Genomic DNA, 18155 nt, shown 5'->3' on the forward strand with positions numbered 1-18155 from the left:
GACTTAATAAAGCAGTTTTAATAAAGAAATGCCATTTCCTCTTCCAAGGTTGTGTCATGACTTGAACATTATTAAACGTGCAAGACACACATCCCTAGGCAGAGCGAGGAGGCTTCCAGTCCTAATGAAAGACCTCACCAACCTAGACTGGGTGCCTCACCAGGGAAACTGGATACCCAAGCTCAAGTAATGAGACCCACAAGGATTCATGGGTTTGAATCCAAAGTTTGTGGGTGATTGACATCCCCAGAGTCCAAGGGGCCGGTCATTTTCTACCTATTCTTAGGAAGGGACCCAAATTTATCCCAGTGGCTCACCCCCACTTAGGAGTTTCCTTCTGTCAGAGCTGAGATCTTTCTCTAGGTATCTTCTCACACCTCATCCACAGGCAGGAGTTCTCAAATCTCACTATTGTTCCTTTGTAGAGAATAGACCCAGACTCTGGGTGTGGCCCTCAGGTAACTGAGCTATTATTTTAACAACTAGAGCAAGAATCAGAGGCACCATGGCCATCAGGGCTAAGTATAATCCATGCCTAGCAAGGTCATGTTAACCTGGTGCAGAGTTCTCCAAGATCCAATAGGGATCTCTTTTACAGTATTGGCTTCTTTGTGATTGAAAGGTACAGTGTCAGACCCCTAACTGTGGTTGACCCACAGAGAAATGTCAGAAAATCTACACACTATGAGGAAGGTTCTCCAACTTTGTGGCCATCATCCTAAAGTAGAACCCAGAGACCTCCTTAAGGGGAACTCTGATCATTGGAAACAACATCCGTCCCATCTTTCCTGGCTCTAGGTCCATTTGACATTAGCATGTATCATAAGTCAGTTTTCTGTTATTATGATGAAATACCTGGGATTGGGTCCTTTGAAAAGGAAGGAGGCTTATTGACTGCTCTGTTCTAGAGGATTAGGGACATCATTTATAAGAGTCTCTTGTCTCATGATGGATGACATCACAGTTGTGGAGCTTCATGAGAGAGCACAGGCTACATAGCCAGACAGGAAATCACACAGGCCTGAGGCTCTCAGTCTCTCTCCAGGACACATTCCAACCAATCATTGTGTTGGTTAGTTTCAAACATCAGCTTGTCACAACCTAGAGTCACTTGCAAATGGAGTCTCAACTGAGGAATTATCTAGATCCGGTTGACCTATAAGTATGTCTATGGGGAATTATCTTCATTGTTAATTGGTCCAACTCTGTCTGGGTGGCACCATCCCTAGGCAGAGGGCCATGAACTGTACAAGAATTTAATAAGCTAAACATGAATAAGCAGACATCATGTTTCTTGTAGCTCTTGACTGTGGATATGGCATGGGTGGCTGTTTGAGTTCCTGCCTTGACTTCCCGTTTGTGGTAGACTGTAACCAGAATTATAAGTCAAATCAACCCTTTCCTTTCTAAGTTGCTTGCTATTAGTGGGGGTGGGCATTTTATTACAGCATGAGAAATGAAACTAGAACAAGCTCCCACTGGACCCCAGATCTTAAAGTTTCCATACCTCATCTATACTACGAGACTCCAGCACATAAACCCTGGGGAGCACCTACAGTGTACATGCAAGGTCCAAACAACAGTAAGACTCTTCAAGGCTGGGTTAGCCTTGTCCTAGAAGGGGACATCGTTTTTTTTTTTTCTTTCCATGCTGATATTAGTCTCTGTTCTTCCACAAACAATCAGACTCGGTATTTGAATCACTGACTCCAAGAGAGCAAATGTGCCACCAAAAGTTGGGGAGTTGCCATTTTTTTTAAACTTTTCTAAGTGTCATTGAACATAAACCTTGCTGGCTGGAAGCTGATTGGCTGGTTTTTATTTCAGCCCAGAGTGTTTTTTTAATGACTAATTTATAAAATCTTTGAAAATAAGAGTTTCTAACGGAAGTGCTTAGACAACCATAACTCTGGTGTTGCAAATGGCACCACTGTCGTTAAGGGTGTGTTGTTGTTTGTTTTATGCTAATCTGCCTTCAATGTGACAGACTGTCACCTGCACGGGGGGTACCGTTCTGCACAATATTAGCCCATATGGCAGGAGCTAAATTGTATCGAAGCTATGGGCTAATTACGGATGAGTTAATAAAGCCAGGCAGAGCGAGCCTGGCCATCTCCACCCGTCCTTGGAGGGTCCCTCCTCCCCAAAGTGAGCTAGCCTGACTTGAGTTTCACAGTTCTGCACTATGTGGGGCTATGAGAACAAGCTCTCAGTTCCATTTCAAACATACCTTTTGTAATTTTCTCAAATTCCCATCATTCTGATGTTAGGTGAAAATACCACATTGGAGACCCTGGACACTTGGATCTTTTGAGTCATTAGGACCTCAGGCACACAAGCAACCTAAAATTCTCAGGTTTTGTTTCTGAGAAGAAAAAATGAGTACATTTTACCTATGAAGACTCTAGGGACAGTCTCTAGACATTGGAATTTTGGGCCGTCTATTATTGTTTAGAAGCTTCGAGACTATACTAGCTGTGGTGCATGTCCTTCAGGACTCTGATCAAATAAGCACTTATTTAATTTAGATAAATTCATTATCTGTTTTGAAAACATCTCCTCTGAAATATATTTAGATTTTTCTGTCAAGCTGTTTCGCCAGTGCTGGCAGCACCAAGATTTCCTATGTAGGACTGGGACACCGCGCCATGGTAGCCCTTTCTTTGCCCCATCTCTGCCACTAGCAAGGAGGGCAGCATTTGCTTACAGCCAGGAGGGTAAGCCCTGCGGGTCTGTCCTTAGAGACCACATTGATGCCGCTCTGTTAACCAATTGGCACGAGGAGCGTGGGACGCATTTGGCTTCTCTTTCCCACATCTCGCCCAGCCTGCTCATAATATGCCAGCCTGGGGAGTCTGTTTTCTTGGGTGACACTGTCAGCTTCTCCCTACACGGTCTTTAGTTGTCTCCATTAACTGGGACAGTGAATCACAAAACATGACAATCTGCCACTTTCCTAATATTTGCAAATTCACATTTTACATTGCTGGAAAGCTCAGGGAAAGATGTAAAACCACTGGGCCTCTTTTGATACTTCAAGCAAAGTTTTTGAACACTAGTAAATCCCAATCTCTGGAGTTGTTTGTTTGTTTGTTTGTTTGGGTTTTGTGGGGTGAGAGGCAAGGAATGATTTGTTTTGTTCTGCTGTGATAGGATCTCTCTACATAGCCCTAGCTGTCTTGGAACTCACTATGTAGGCCAGTCTGGGGTACTGGGGCTAAAGGGTGGGTGCCGCCACAGCCCTTTTAAATAAAATACACAATGGGATTTTCATTCTTTATGCTATCTCCTAGGTCACTGCCATCTAAAATTTAAAATCCAAAGACCTGAAAAAATAAAAATAAAAGAGAACTCAGTCAAATTCAAACTCCAGAAAGTTGTGGGGTCCTTGCCCTTGCCATTTCTAGACTACGATATCATGGAGAAGTCCCCCAGATCATTAGTGGCAGCTTAAGAAAGCCGCTTCTCTGGTGCTCCCTGCCCAGCTTGCAATTAATTGGGCCAGTTACTGCTTGTATAAGGCCTAGAGAAGGGCCTTATCAGTCTTGCAAATTTTGGAAACTTCTAGATCCGTGTTTTGTTTACTTCCTGAGTATTGGGAGCCTCTCTTCAGGAAAGAACATTCCAAGCTGGGAGGACTAGCTACAGAACAGAAGGAGACCCAATGCCAACTTCATGAGGCTCAGTTCAGGAGTGCCATGCTACCCTAACAACACAACCAGGAGCTTAAGAATAAATGAATATGTGTGTATAATTACAAATCCAGACTTTCCAACAGCAACCACTGGTTGAGACAGGATCTAGAGTCACCTAGAAGAAAAAAAACCTTGTGAGGGAGTTTCTAGATTAGATTAATTGAGGAAGAAAGAGCTAGCCTAAATGCAAATAGCCTCATCCCATGGGACTGAAAACAAAGGAGAGTGAGCTGAGCCCCAGAATTCTTCTCTCTCTGCTTCCTGACTGGACACAGTTTGATCAGCTTCCTCAAGCTCCAGCCCCTGTGATCTCCCCACTATGATGGACTGTGCTCCTTTGAACTGTGCATCAAAGTAAACTCTTCCTTCAAGTTGCTTTGGTCAGGATATTTTATTAAAGCAAGGGGAAAAGTGACTATTGCAATTCTGTTTCCCCAATGAGCCAAATGTTTCAAGTGGTGCTTGATGGTATTGTGTTGTGAGATGGCCTTTAGTGTGAAGCGTCCGTGCCGGTGTTCAGAACTAAGTCTTCAGTGGAGTTTCACAGTGCAACATGCCAAAAATACCTCAGCCTCACCATGAGTCTGATTTTTAATTAATTGTGGTTGTTACATGTCTAGAAATCTCTTACTGGTTTCATTCTTTGCAGAACCCCACAGGCATCTTAACTCATCCTGTAAGAAGTTTACTGTGCTGCCCACATGGAAAATTGGGCATGCCACAAGGGAGTTCATCTCTGGGGAGTAAGAAATACTATCATTCCTTTCTTACCTTTGAGAAGGGAAGCTACATGACTTGTCTAAGATAGGAAGACTGGCTTCAGGGTCTATCTTTGCCAGGATTCTACTCTAGAGGCCTGCTATTTAATAAGAGACATCTGGGCAGGGCTTCCTGAAACTCCCACAGAGTACCATGGCTGTGACTACCCTTCCAAGTCACCTTGCCAAGCTAAGGAACCAGTCCTCATCAAGAGAGCACCCTCTCCTCTTGGGCCATACCTGACATGGTCCTGAAGCTACTTCCACTCAGATGTTTGACTGCAGCTAAGCCATATTTGTTTTTGTTTGTTTTCATTGGTTTGTTAGCTGCTTTAGTTCTTTTGAGACAAGGTCATATGTAGCTCAGGCTGACCTTGAACTTGAAAACTATGTAGCCATGGATGACCTTGAAATCCCAATCCTCCTGTGTCCCCTTGCCAAGTGCTGAGATTACATGGTTGTACCACCATACCCAGTTTCCAACTTGTTCTAAGTGAGAGATGCCCATGTGATTATCTCAGTAGGATGCTAGGCATGCGGCCGCTGTTCTGTGCCTTCCTTCAGATCCCTGCTCACAAAGAGAGCCACTTCCACTGGCTACTTCTAGTCTGTCCTTGCAGCCCCTCCTCTGCACTTTAAAAACATCTGAAGCCCGGACCATTTAACAGCACACTGTGTCTGCTATACAAAATATTGATTGCCTCTTTCGAGACCATTTTCTCACACAGCCTCCTGCAGTGAGTTGAAAATGGAGTTCCACTCTTAACATGTACCTTTTTTTCTCAAGTTCAACTACCACAACGCTTCAGTGTGACAAGACTCAAAGGATGTTCTTATTTTATTTCTAGCTGGTGAGGCTGCTGAGCCATAGCATCGGCCTATGCATGGCTTTGCTCAGACTTTCCTGTGGTGCACTCAGGGAGCAGGGTAGAGTGGGGACTGCTGAGTTCCCTACCCACTGGGTACATTCCTACCTACTTACCTAGGGGATCTGGCATGGGGAAACCATCTGAGCTTATATCAGGTCAGTGCCTGCAGCCTGTAGCAAGCCATGACACAGGACAAATACATGTTCTATTTGGAAATCTCTCATGCAATACCTTTTAGTCCTAAACTGAGACTGACAATTTCCCAAGGGGCTCATCAGAGACAACAGATTGATTTATGTTTATAATTGTAAAGGTGGAAAGGCGAGTAAACATTGATAGGGATGTTCCAGGAGCATTACAGTGGTGGTGGTGCTGGTGGTGGTGGTGTATGTGTGTGTCTGTGTGTGCACACACATATGCACACGCATGTGATAGAGCTAGGAGATGAATTCTGGGGCTGTTTTTTGCTGAACATTTGAAAGTTTACACATACCCAGACACTTTGAGTCAGAAAGTTGGCTGAATGCCTCAAAGCCAGATTGAAGTTGACCATTGTCTCACAAATTTAGGGGTCCTGGAGCCCCAGCGAATTCTGTGTGCCTACCATGAATGTGTGTGAATGGGATTTCTAGGTCATGTTGGCTAATTTAATTTTTCCATGAATTGTTATCATACCTAAAACATTACAGCTGGTGTTTTGCAAAGGAAAATAATATTTTAAAACACATCGACTATTCCTAAGGTGGTGTGTCCATCAAACCTCTTCAACTGTTTCACAGCCTGCTAATTAGATTAAGCCAATTTAATGACTCAGACATATAAAATGCGTTACCTTACCTCTCCCTCCCCCACTAATGCATACATAGACAGAGAATTGGGTGGGATAATTTTAAGGCCAGACCCATATAAGCTGGGAGATTCAAATTAAGGTTTAATTAACCTGCTTAGTATAAGAATCTCTGAACAGCGGGGGATTTTACACACAGTTACATGTGATCTGTAATAACCAGGCACAACAGGCTCCTCCATTACATGGTCCAGGATGTCCACCTTGCCCTATGTACTTGATTAAATGCCTAGAGCCTGTCAATTCCAGAAGAGAGATGTCGAAAGACACCATTACTTATCCTCCATGCACTCCAAGTACATGCAGGAAGGTATGAGAGTGCGAACGCATTTGGGAAGACCGGCTGTAATGGTACAAACAGCCACGGGAATTTGTCCTGTCATTGACTGATAGATCTATGGGTTTCTGATTGTCTGTATGGACTGCTTCTCACTTGGTACCCTGTCATGTGTTGACAATGGAGTTGACTGAAATCTGCACCTCTGTTGTAGTTGAATGAGTTGAATATTCACCAGTTAAACCAGATCATTTGCCTTCACCCTCAGGTGAGGAAAAGGAATTTTGCTTGTGTTATGGAGGGTATCTGTGATGGGTCAGGGTTCCAGGTTCCTGGCAACATAATCGAACAATAAGAAGCATTCATATTTGACTGTGAAAGGATTTATTCAAACTAGGAAGAAACAATACCAAGTAGATGCCCTCAGAGGAGCAGCAGACTCTAGGGAGATTTCTTAAGAACTCTGAGTTACTACTGGGGCTTTCTTGTATGGATCTTGGAAGAGGAGGAGTCAGCTACTAGGAGCAGAATATGAGGGGTTCAATGTTTTGATTGACATATTTAGGTAATATGAGCATCTATTCACTGAATATGTCCTTTCCCATGGTGTATCCCAGCCATGCATATGCATAGGATGGTAAATAACTTTTCTCTAAAAGTTAATTCTGAGAATACAGTTGTCACATTGTATATGTGTGTACCTAAATCTCATTCAGTCACTCTATTTCAGAATGTGTTCCTGGACGTATTTAATTACAGTCTAACTATGAAAGAGGAGTTGCTAAGGCAGAACTGAATGCTGCTACATTTGCAGGAGGCCATATAAGCTAGATAAAGGTGGGGTCTGAGTCACTAAAGACTTTGGAGGCTAGAGGGTTGGATATGGAGTTACTTCTTCAAGTCACTGGGCTGGTCTCTCCTACTCTGAGTTCTTGTCCAAGTATGAAGAAATACCAAGACTTTGGGATTGCTTAGTGGGCAAAATATTGTCCCCTTTTGTTGCTTTCCCTCCACTGAATGGTCATCCCCCAGATATTATAAGAAAATTATGGGAAAGTGTACATACCCTCCAACAAAGGCTTTGTCTGGTGTGGGGAAGGAAAGAGGAAAGAAAAATCCCTCCAAGAATGTGGGAACACCAGACCTTGAGCAGAGACCCACTTCCCCTTCTGCCTGGGAGTAGGCAGCTGTAAGACAATGTTTACTAAAAACATGTTTACTAAAAACAATACAATGCCTGGGGGCATTAAGTTCCTGGAAAAGGCCTGCCCACAGAAACCACCCTGACCTCGACCTTGTCCAAAGACTAACCACCTCTTCTGCCACGCCCAGATCAGTTTCTGGGGTCAGAGCAGAACCAGCCAGGGGAGAGGAGAGAGCAGAAGCTTCTCTGGTGGGAGCCTTTCTTAGGAAGTTTTCTTGAACCTTTTTGGGGCCTGCTTAAAGTTTTCTTTACATCATTGAGTCTCTGTGTTGTCAATCCCCGACACCCTCCGCACGTTCTCGGACACAGGCCGCGCAGCAGACGCGACACAAGAATGAATGAGAGACTGTTTCTCTAACTATGTCACACCTCATCTCTTGCAGCCACCAGCCTCCAGGCAAAGACAATTACCTGGTGACTGCACTCCAAGAGAGACACCAAGTCTGCCAGTGAGGTTTCCTGAGGAAGAGTGTAGAGCTCTGGGCAGTGGCCGGTATGGGGTCATATCAGTTACTTTTCTCTACTTTGTGACAGGGCACCTGACAGAAACAACTAAGGAAGGAAGGGTTTATCTTGGCTCAGAGTTTGGGAAGGCAGAGTTGACCATGGCAAGGAATGGATGGTAGGGGAGATTGTGGCTCCTGGCCTCCACAATGAGATCTTGTGGCAGCTGTTATATGGTGTAAACCAAGAGGTGATGTGTCTGAATCTGAGCTGGGGGCTGGGCCACAACTCCCAAAACACATGCCAGAGACCTAATTTCTCTATTTGTCAATCATGTTTATGATACATTAAAATTTTTCTTTATCACAACTGTGTTTATGGGAGGAAAAATGCTGGCATTCTTTTAGAGATTCACTGTGAAATATGTAGACATGAAATGATGTCTGGAATTTGCTCTTTTTGTTTTGTTTTGTTTTTACGAGGCAGGGTTTCTCTGTATTGTTATGGAGGCTCTCAGTCCAGCCCAGCCTCGAACTCACAGAGATCCGCCTGCCTCTGCCTCCCGAGTGCAGAAAAGGGAGTGTTTAGCTTGACTTGTAGCTTGAAGGCACTGTTCCCTTGTGCCAAAAAACATGATAGTGGGACCATGAAGTGGCTTGGTAACACAGTGTCTGTAGTCAGGAAGCAGGAAGAGATGTATGATGGTACTCAGCTTGCTTTGGTTTCAGTTCAGGACCTAGCCCATGGAATGATGCCTCCTACATTCATGGTGGGTCCTCTCTCCTCAGTTAAACCTTCCAGAATGTGGGTGGGTTATACTTCAATATTTCATTACACACTTTGTCCGCATTTGCCTAACCAGGGCAAGTTACAGATCTGTCACACATAGAAGTTCCACTGCTTAGAGAGACATTGCTCAGCTACCATGGTCCTACTGAGAATTCCATCTCTCCCAAAGAGTACAAACAGTAGAAGGTTCAAGCCAGTATACGTTTGGGTTCAGCAAAAAACCCTGCATCCCAGCTGCTTCCAGGTCCTCAGACTTTGTTAATCTGGAGGAAGAAGAAAACCTGTCAAAAGATGCCCTTTACTTGGCTGTGATCTGTTGCAGAAATATCCACGGTAAGAGAATAACACTTGAAGGTGACTAATAAAAACATTTAGTTTAAAATGGTCTCTTGACACCTTCCTTCCATGCTCCTTAGTCTCAATTCTGAGCCCTCAGCACTGCTTGAAAAAAAGGAAGAGACTTACCCAAAATGGTGAATGATATGATGGCCCTGGGACAAACACCATTAGACTGTGTGAACTATTGATGTCTGTAAGATTAACTCAGTTGGTCTTGGCCATGATTTGAACAAGCAGTGAAGTACAGTAGTCAAAGCCCATTTCATGTACAAGTTGTCTTCTCAAACATGTCAAAAATGTGAACATGAGGGTGCCTGATGTAAATTCACTCCTTTCACTGGTTTCCTTGAAATGTTTGGTACATGTGTTATTAGAAATGAACAGGTTCTGTACATATTCTCTCCTTCACTCTCAGAAGAACATGTCATGCTTAGCTGTGATGAAATGTAATTTCCAAAGACTGTGCAAACTCTGAGTGAGTTAAGAGGAAATACATCACATCAAACTGGATTTCCTTGAAATTAGGGTCACCTGTTCTGATTTGGACATCTGGAGGGAGTTATTGTCCCTGTCACATATAATTGAGAGGAACAAGAAAATTTAGTGTAATACAAAACGGGGAAGTGGAACGTTTAAATATTTGGCATTTCTTCAGTCAACACTGGGCAAACCATGCCCATAACTACAGCAAAAGAACATGAGTGTGAGGATGGCAGAGATGGCAGAGATGCGGCTCTTGGAAGTGAGTCCAGGAAACGAAGGAATGTGTTCTGAAGGCATGACAGTGAACAGGCTGCTTGATGAGCAGTGGGATGTGATGCTCCCACATGCTTTCCTGACTGTTAAACTTCCTGCCATATTGCCAGACTGAAGTGGCCTACTAGCTTGCCAACTGCAGCCATTGTCTCACCTAACTACCTTGGGAGTATCCACTCTAAGAGCAAATGGCATCTTGGTGGCTCTAAAACAGGTCCACACTACAAGTCTCCAGAGGCTTGGGAGATGCTAGAGTGTTTTAGTCTGTGATATAGACATTCTGAGAGAGCATGTGCTGCTGAAACCAGAGGAGGCAGACCAGATCCTGCCCTGCCATGGTCCCCACTCACTCCAGGGACAATAAGGAAGTTAGCCTGTGTGCAGATCACTACAGACTCATCCTATCCCCTCACAGGCTGATGGTCCCAAGCTGGGCCTTTATCAGCCCTCACTTTTCATGTCAACCTAGCAGTCCTATGTGGTCTCTGATTTCAAATGACTTTCCAGAGTGCCTCTCTTTCAAAGTTGATTTTCTGTTCTTATACGGGTTTTTTTGGTGTTTGCCAATCTGCACAAACCTGGAATGTAGATGTATCCTTCTCTGGAAATGGAGTCTTTGCAGATGACACAAAGTTAAAAGAAGCCCACCCTGGAATGATGAATAGGTGGGGCCTAATCCAATGTCACTGGTGTTCTTATTAATAAAGGGAGATTTGGCCATAGAGATACATACTAGGACAAGGCTATTTAAAGATGGCGGCAGATATGAAGGATGCTAAGTGACACAGGATTCTGGGAGGAAGGCTGGAAGGACTCTCTTCCAGACCCTCTAGAGACAATGTGAACATTGACATTGTTTCAGACTGTGAATTCCAGGCATTAGACCTAATAAATTTTTTCATCCTGTTTGTGATCTTTTCTTACAGCATCTCTGGGAAAGTCACTTGGCCTGCAGAAGAATGACAGGTTTGGGAAGACAGCACAGTAACAGCCAGGTGAATGCAAGCTTAGTGCTACAGTGTAGAAGCACAGCTGCTTGTGCTCCACGAACCAGGATCACACTGAGGGAGGTACCCCAGGCCTTTCTGTATTCCGTTAGGCAAGCTTGCCTGCTCCACTTGAACCATCGCCAAGCACAGGGAGCCCACCAACTGCTTTTCTCAATCCTCTGCAATTTTTATAGGCAATGGAATTTCTCCTGAGATAATGATCTTGTTGGCTGCCAGGCTTAAGCCAGAGTATTTCAGTGTAGGATGTGTGTGTGTGTGTGTGTGTGTGTGTGTGTGTGTGTGTGTGTGTGTGTGTGTGTAGGTATGCGGCTATGTGTTTGTGTATCTGTGTTGTTATGTGTTTGTATGTTTGCATGTATATGTGTGTTTAGGTATGTGTGTTCTTAGATATATGCAGGGAAGCCTTATACCATGCTGGATATTTGGAGAAGTGCATAGTATAAGAGAAACTAAAGGAAGAGACTAATGGTGTTCATTCACTATGTCATTCAAGTCTGTCTACACCTGGATACAATCATGTGTACTGTGTTCTGGGGATCGCATGTGTACTCATGGAGTTCTTCTGCTTCAGTCCCATCCCCCCATGAAGTGTATTCTTCCTGGAGATCCCTGAGAACCAAGAATGCTCAGGATGAGATGGAAACCATGATAGGAGACAGGAAGACTGGACACTTGGGTGGAGGCCCAGGAATGCCCCAGTCTTCTGGTCAGGATGACCGGGCACAAGCTCTTTGCTAAGTCAGATATTTGGGGGTTTCCAGAAAGATCTGCCTGTGCAAGCTAGCTCAAATGTAGAGAGTGTGCTGAGAGATCTTAAGGGAATATCATGGATACTAGGAAGTGGACATTCCCGGGGCTGACATCCAGCAGGAACTTTGGATTTCTAGGCAATCAGACTCTACTGCTGGGTGTGGCTTCTTATTTTGATGTCCATCAGCAATGAGCTGCATAGCCGGTGACAGAAATGCTGTGACTATAGAGCAGGAAGTTCTGTCCAGGTAGGCAGTACTTAGTCATAGCTTCAGGCAAGCCCCATTGTCTTATCTCTCCTGTGACGTAGGGGGTCACTGACTGGTACAGAACCTTCACTGCTCTGGGCCCGCATCTGTTCTACCAAGTGTGGCAGTTCCTATAGCATTATCACGGATGCTGAGGGGAGCAAGGGCACATGAAGAGGCAGACAGGCAGATATGTGGTTAATGCAGATAACGAGTTGGCAGCTCCTACCTCAGCCCCTTGCTCACACAGTGACTTGCTTGCAATCTACATTTATGCATGGGAATGTGCACAGCACACACAGCAATATGTGTGCACACAGGCAGTTTCTGTTCACATACATCCAGACATACTCCCCAACACTCAGATTAGCTCTGCACACAGAGGCAGTCCTGCACACTCCTATAAACTGCACTTGGATGCAGATGTACACACATGTTCAGTTGTACAGTTGTACATGAGCCCACCTGCATTAAAGAGCACACACACACACACACACACACACACACAACGACTCACAACCATGCATCTACAATTATATAATAAACAGGCATGCACGAAGATGTCCAAACTAAAACGCAGGACACACTCAAAGGAGGATGTACACACAGGCAGGTTGACACCGCAGGAGGTTTCATTAGTTCATGTATCTTTCACTTCTCCCCACAGGTGGCTCTGCCCGGAAGACAGTCGGCTGAGAAGGCAGCTTCTGGGCCTTGTGGGCACAGGGAGCCCCAAGTTCACTATTGATTTTTTCCTTTTCACTCAGCACCAAGACGGGCTCATCAGAGAATACGCTGGGGCAGTGCTGGAGCACTCGGTTGGCGGTCCTGCATGCGGAAAGCCGGGAGCCAATGGTTTGCAGAGAGCAGAGGTTGCAGAAGACAAGGGCTCGCTAAGAGGGTCAGACCTCCCTCTTGTCAAAATCCTACCCTGCTAGGACGAAGGGGTGAGGGAAGGCAGGCGGCCAGAGTGAAGGACCGCTGGAAGTGAAGAGGAACCGAGGGCTCCTAGGTGCACATTGTTGGAGGCAGCATCCTGCGGTGGCTTTCTCTGAACTCCTGCTGCCTGGACTGAATCCCGATCAACTTTCCTGCCCCGTGTCCTTCCTCAGGCTGCCTGCCCACCACTACCCCTTCCCTAAGCTCTAAAGCAGGTTGCATGGAAACGAGCGCAGAAACATGGCAGGCAGCAGCAGGAGGGCAAAGGCAGCTGAGATGGGCCTGGAGCTATACACCCTTTTGGAGCTTCCTCTTGCTCCCCCCACCCCCACTCGAACCCCATTCGAAAACTGAAGTGTTGTTTCCACTTCCAAATGGAATTTTTAAAAGTGAAACTCAATGCTCTCCAACAGAAAGCGCAAATGTTCAGTTACGAGATAAATGGGGCATTAAAGAACACATTACATAACATGATTGGCTAATTGTGCAGGCGTTAAATATCTAGAAATGCCAGCGGACCTTCGGCTATGCAATGAGGCATGGATGCTTCAGTCGGAAACAAACTCACAAGGCGACTCAGAAAATCCGGGAAAACAAATGCCTGCTACTTATCAACCCTACTTGCAAGAGAGGAAATGAATCCCCACACTCCCATTGCAGGCAGTTCCCGGGGGCATCTGACTCCCATCACTGCTTACCTTCTAAGCACCTTACTATCATCAGCAGAGGCCTGGTAATGCAGCCTCACATTACAGAAAAAGCCCTCAGTGCCTCTCCCGTAGTCCTTGTCACATGTGGAAAGCAAAGGGTCCAGGTAGGTGAGGCCCAGGGAAAATGTGAGGGCCGGTTAGAGCAGAATATGGCACCCCCACTCCTCACTTCACAGGCCCCAGCCTCCTGCATCCACTGAGGGCTCATGCCTTCTTTCTCTACACTCAGTTCTGACTGCCATGCATCTTGCAAACATTTACTAAGTGCCTCCTGTGGCAGTGATGAGACAGTGGCCTGTCCCTGAGTCCTGCAGCCCAGTAGCTCTGAGAGCACCCAGCCAGTGGTGTCAGGTGTCAGTCTAGGGAACTCAGGTGGCCCACACTGGGACAGAACCAAGGCACTTTTCATCCTAAAGGGGGTTTTACTTTCCCAGTCTACAGAGTCAGCATCATGCTCACTGTGCCCCATAAGCAATAGGACCTGGACATCCATGTGTACCCAGAGTCACTCCATCTGCTATAGTGGTAGTTGCCACAAGGAAGCTGGTGTGTGAGTTCATGATGCATCTCCTATGCTTTGGAGAAACAGTGGAAGAGGGTGAAAATTTGATCACCCTACCTCTCATGCACTGGCTGCCCTCTCTGGTCAGGACAAGGAAGAAACAGAAGATTAACCAGGTAGTTGCCCAGATTCTCAAAGACCTTCCTAGAGGCCAGTCACAGTTGGGAGACCTCTCTGGGCTCTCTCCATGCACTCTACATCCGGCATCCAAATGAGATCTCAGTGCCGTGGAAACTGCACAGCTGAACTCCTGCTCAGTGTCTTTCTCTGGGGGAAAGTCACATTATGGTGGCAAGGACCTTTAATGGTCCAGCTGAACAAAGCCAGTCTCTGATGAGCTGAAGCAGGAGTGTCCACTGTATCTAGAATGCCCACTTTGAGGTCACTCCTATTACTACGCTGACACCTGGAGATCTCTCCCCCAGGGAATCTGGCGCTGGTGGGCATAGGGGTCAGGGCCCCACTTTCTAGAGCTCCCGTGCCCTTCCTGCTGGGCCAACCTGGGTTCTCTGGGCCATGTAAGGGTGGGGTAGAGAGGGGCACCTCACCAGCTCACAGCAGGCATACACGTGCCAGGACACACGTGCCAGCTGGGGGTTTGAAGACTTCCTGGGAAGAAACAAATGACTGGGTTTCATCAGCAAGTTAAGATCCTCATTTGAAAGAATGACTCCCACCTCACACCTTACTGTAATTTTCCAATTAATTGTGATTTAAATATGTTAATGTGGCTAACTAGGTTGAGCATCAGCCTAAAGACTTTCTGAATAATGAAGCAAGAACTCCCAGTACTACACAAAAGAGGAAATGCCATTGAGCATCCTGAGAATGGAGATAGGCATACAGGCCCAAGATGGGCTGGTCTGGCTCTTCACACAAGGGTGACCAGCTGTCCACGAAGGCCTACCGCACAGACTTAGAGGCACAAGGGATTCTCTCTTCTGCTCCCTCTGCTAGGTTTTTGCTGTAGTGGTCTCTAGCAGGGCCTTTTGTAGGGCACTGGAGGAGTCCTGATCCAAAGGATCCACTTTGCAGTATTCTGTGGCTAATTATCCTGTTACAATTCTTCATCATTTTGCCCTTTGTGTCCTTACTCTATACCCAAGTACTCAACTAGGTCCTAGGGGCTGGTGAACCTGGCTGCTACTCTCACCTTCTCAATGAAACCAGTACAATTGGCTCCCAGGTAGAGAGAGAACATGCTCTTCCCTTCTCCAAAAGGGAGGAGGCAAGGGGCCAAGGGTGGGGTCAGCTCCTGAATGGAAAATAATGTCCCATGTCAGTACCCTACCCAGGATAACTATTGCAGCAGTCTCTGACCCATTAGGCCACACCTGAATGCCCCTCCAAACTTTCCAGGGCCCCTCCCCAAATTACCAGACCAGTTCTCCACCCCTAACTCAACTCAGCCCCCTGTCTGGATGGTAATGGAGATGATGACCATGAAGGCTGTTGTTCAGATTAAACAGGATCAAGCATATAAAAAAACACATGCAAGCAATAAGCCCAGTTCCTCTGGATCCCATAGACAATGGGATATGTGTAGGAGATAAATGGAGGATGCCTACCTTGCCCTAACGCCCCTTCTCATCTCCTATGGAAAGTTTGCACCTGGCCAGCAGGTGGGAGCAATATCTGGCCAGCCATTAGGCAGTTGCACTCTGGATGTGGATTCTGCTGAGATGTCCACAGACTGGGCTGTCACTTCTGTGCTTGTTAACCTGGCTGCCAGAGAAGTTAACACGGGCAAGCCTCAAATGATTCAAGTTGATATCCTTTTCATTCTGGAGACAGGGAAGTATTTTGTGATGGATTCTTCTAGGGGTCTTCCCCCTTGGCTTTCAGACTGGCTTCTGCTTCTGTTGTCGCCACACACAGTCTCCACCAATTGTCTCTCTGTATGGTAAGTGTCAGGACTTTCCTCTTCCTCATTGTGTCCCTGTCTGCTTTCTAGCTAAGAACACACAGGATGAGGATTCACCTCCTCTTAACCAGATCTTCAAAAGGCTCACTTGAAAATACAATCATGTCTGAGGCTCAGTTAAGCACAGTGCAGATACAGTCAGTCGGTCCAGACTTACTTTCTTATTCATTTGTTACCTTATTCATACACTTGTAGGTGGGGTACATATAACTCTCTAGATGTTCTAAGTAAGGGAGATTCAACAGTGGTCAAGATGTTCTGCCTGAAGTCTGTGCTTCAGAGGGCGAATAGACCCTAAATTAATAAGTAAGGTGACAGAGTTAACACAGAAAAATTAGAGCTGTGGTAAGGAGATAGGTAATTCAGTCACTCCAGGAGACAGGTGGGCTAGTATTAACTCCAAGAAGCACTTCACAGTTGGACGTCCAGATGGCGCTGGACTGGTCCCACCTCTTAGAGCCCCGATTCGGCCTAGCGCCGACAGTTCTGTAAGGAGGTTTTCATGTCACTGGGCATCAGTGGTTCATTTGTCTGAATTTTGTCTCCCAGCTATAAACTGGAGAGTTACTTTAGACTTTGCCAGTCACTGTCGATTTAGGGAGGCAACTATGATAAATGTGCAGATTAACAGGGGAAATTTACTTACTCCGTCATTACATTGAGTGTGCAGCAGTCTCTTAGCACCCTAATTAAGTAAGGGAAGTAGCAAGAGTTCCTGTGTCAATACAGCAGGAAACACTGAGCTGCAGTAGACAGCAGGCAAGGAGGGGCCATGTGGCTAAGAGGCAGCAAAAGCCACAAAGAAAAGCTCCAAGGAAAGCCCTCCATACTCTCTGGCTGTAGGTTAGCTCCCATTGCTCTGTAGCTGCCCCTGAATCATACATCCAGGGCAGGAGATCCTGAGGCTGTGCTGCAGCCACCTAGGTGTCTCAATCCTTGGAAGTCCAGATCCAGGCCTGGCTTTGAAACTGTCTCATGTTATGGCTTCACTTTATTTAGCAAAGGTCTCTAGAAGGCAGAATATGGGCATGTAATTGCGGTGTCAAAGAATCACACAAGGTCCTTAGGACATAAGCTATGCCGACACTGCTCTGGTGCCCATTTCCAGACAGGTCAGCTTTCCTCCTAAGCCGCAGCCACCACCATCCTCACATAGATTCACTATCTCCCAGCTCAGAATCCAACCCACCACAGCCAGTTAGTGCGACGAGTCCCCAGGATCCATCCTCCAGAAAGGGCAAAGCTGGATGAGGGCCCCCCCAGGACCACTGTGTTTGGAGAACCATTTCTCTTCCTCTCTCTCTCTCTCTCTCTCTCTCTCTCTCTCTCTCTCTCTCTCTCTCTCTCTCTCCCTCCCTCTCTCTCTCTCTCTGTCTGTCTGTCTGTCTCTCTCTTTCTCTCTCCCTCTCTCCCTCCCTTCTGTCCCTCCGCCCCCCCCTCTCTCTCTCTCTCTCACACACACACACACACACACACACACACACACATCTTTAAGCCCTCTACTCTCGCAGACAGCTTCTCCTGTGGCCCTGGTGGGCAGTGGCAGGAACGCTCTTCTGTGGTGTTTGGTCCTCCCACAGTGCATCTGTGGTCTTGATGTCTACTCAAGGGATTGATGCAGGGGGAATTTTGAAGAGGCCCATAGGTATGCCTATGGCTGCAGGCCTGGGACTTTGCATGATGTAGCTAGAACATGCTTTGGGGCATTCCAGGCAGGTTTTGCTGTTTGTTTGTTTGGTTTTTTGACCCAGCTACAGCTCACTGACACTTCACAAAAAGGTGCTAACTTTACAGAAGAACTTGAAAGACTGATGCCAAGAAAGTTCTAGATCTTGTAGCTGCTCTTAACTTTCTAGATCATTCTGGGACTTGTGTAGACCAATACACATGACCACATAGAGTGGTTCATCCAATTTCCATCTTCTCTACTGCTTTAAAATGTTCTATCCATGCTTTTCCCACTGTCTATCCCCAGAAGCTACCATATCCATTGCCTTCAGCCTCCACTTGGCTGATCCCTGCTCCCTCCAGGGA

General features: G+C 46.1%; 1 long non-coding RNA gene across 1 annotated transcript; it reads left to right on the forward strand.

Moving 5' to 3' along the window:
- Positions 1-8960: 8960 nt before the first annotated feature.
- Positions 8961-13365, forward strand: LOC121134545. Its single transcript, XR_005871636.1, has 3 exons — positions 8961-9216; positions 10905-10973; positions 12754-13365. It is a non-coding gene; the product is annotated as an uncharacterized LOC121134545 (long non-coding RNA).
- The last annotated feature ends 4790 nt before the right edge of the window (positions 13366-18155 follow it).

Source organism: Mesocricetus auratus, unplaced genomic scaffold, assembly GCF_017639785.1.
Source record: "Mesocricetus auratus isolate SY011 unplaced genomic scaffold, BCM_Maur_2.0 Super-Scaffold_4256, whole genome shotgun sequence".
Classification (NCBI taxonomy): Eukaryota; Metazoa; Chordata; class Mammalia; order Rodentia; family Cricetidae; genus Mesocricetus; species Mesocricetus auratus.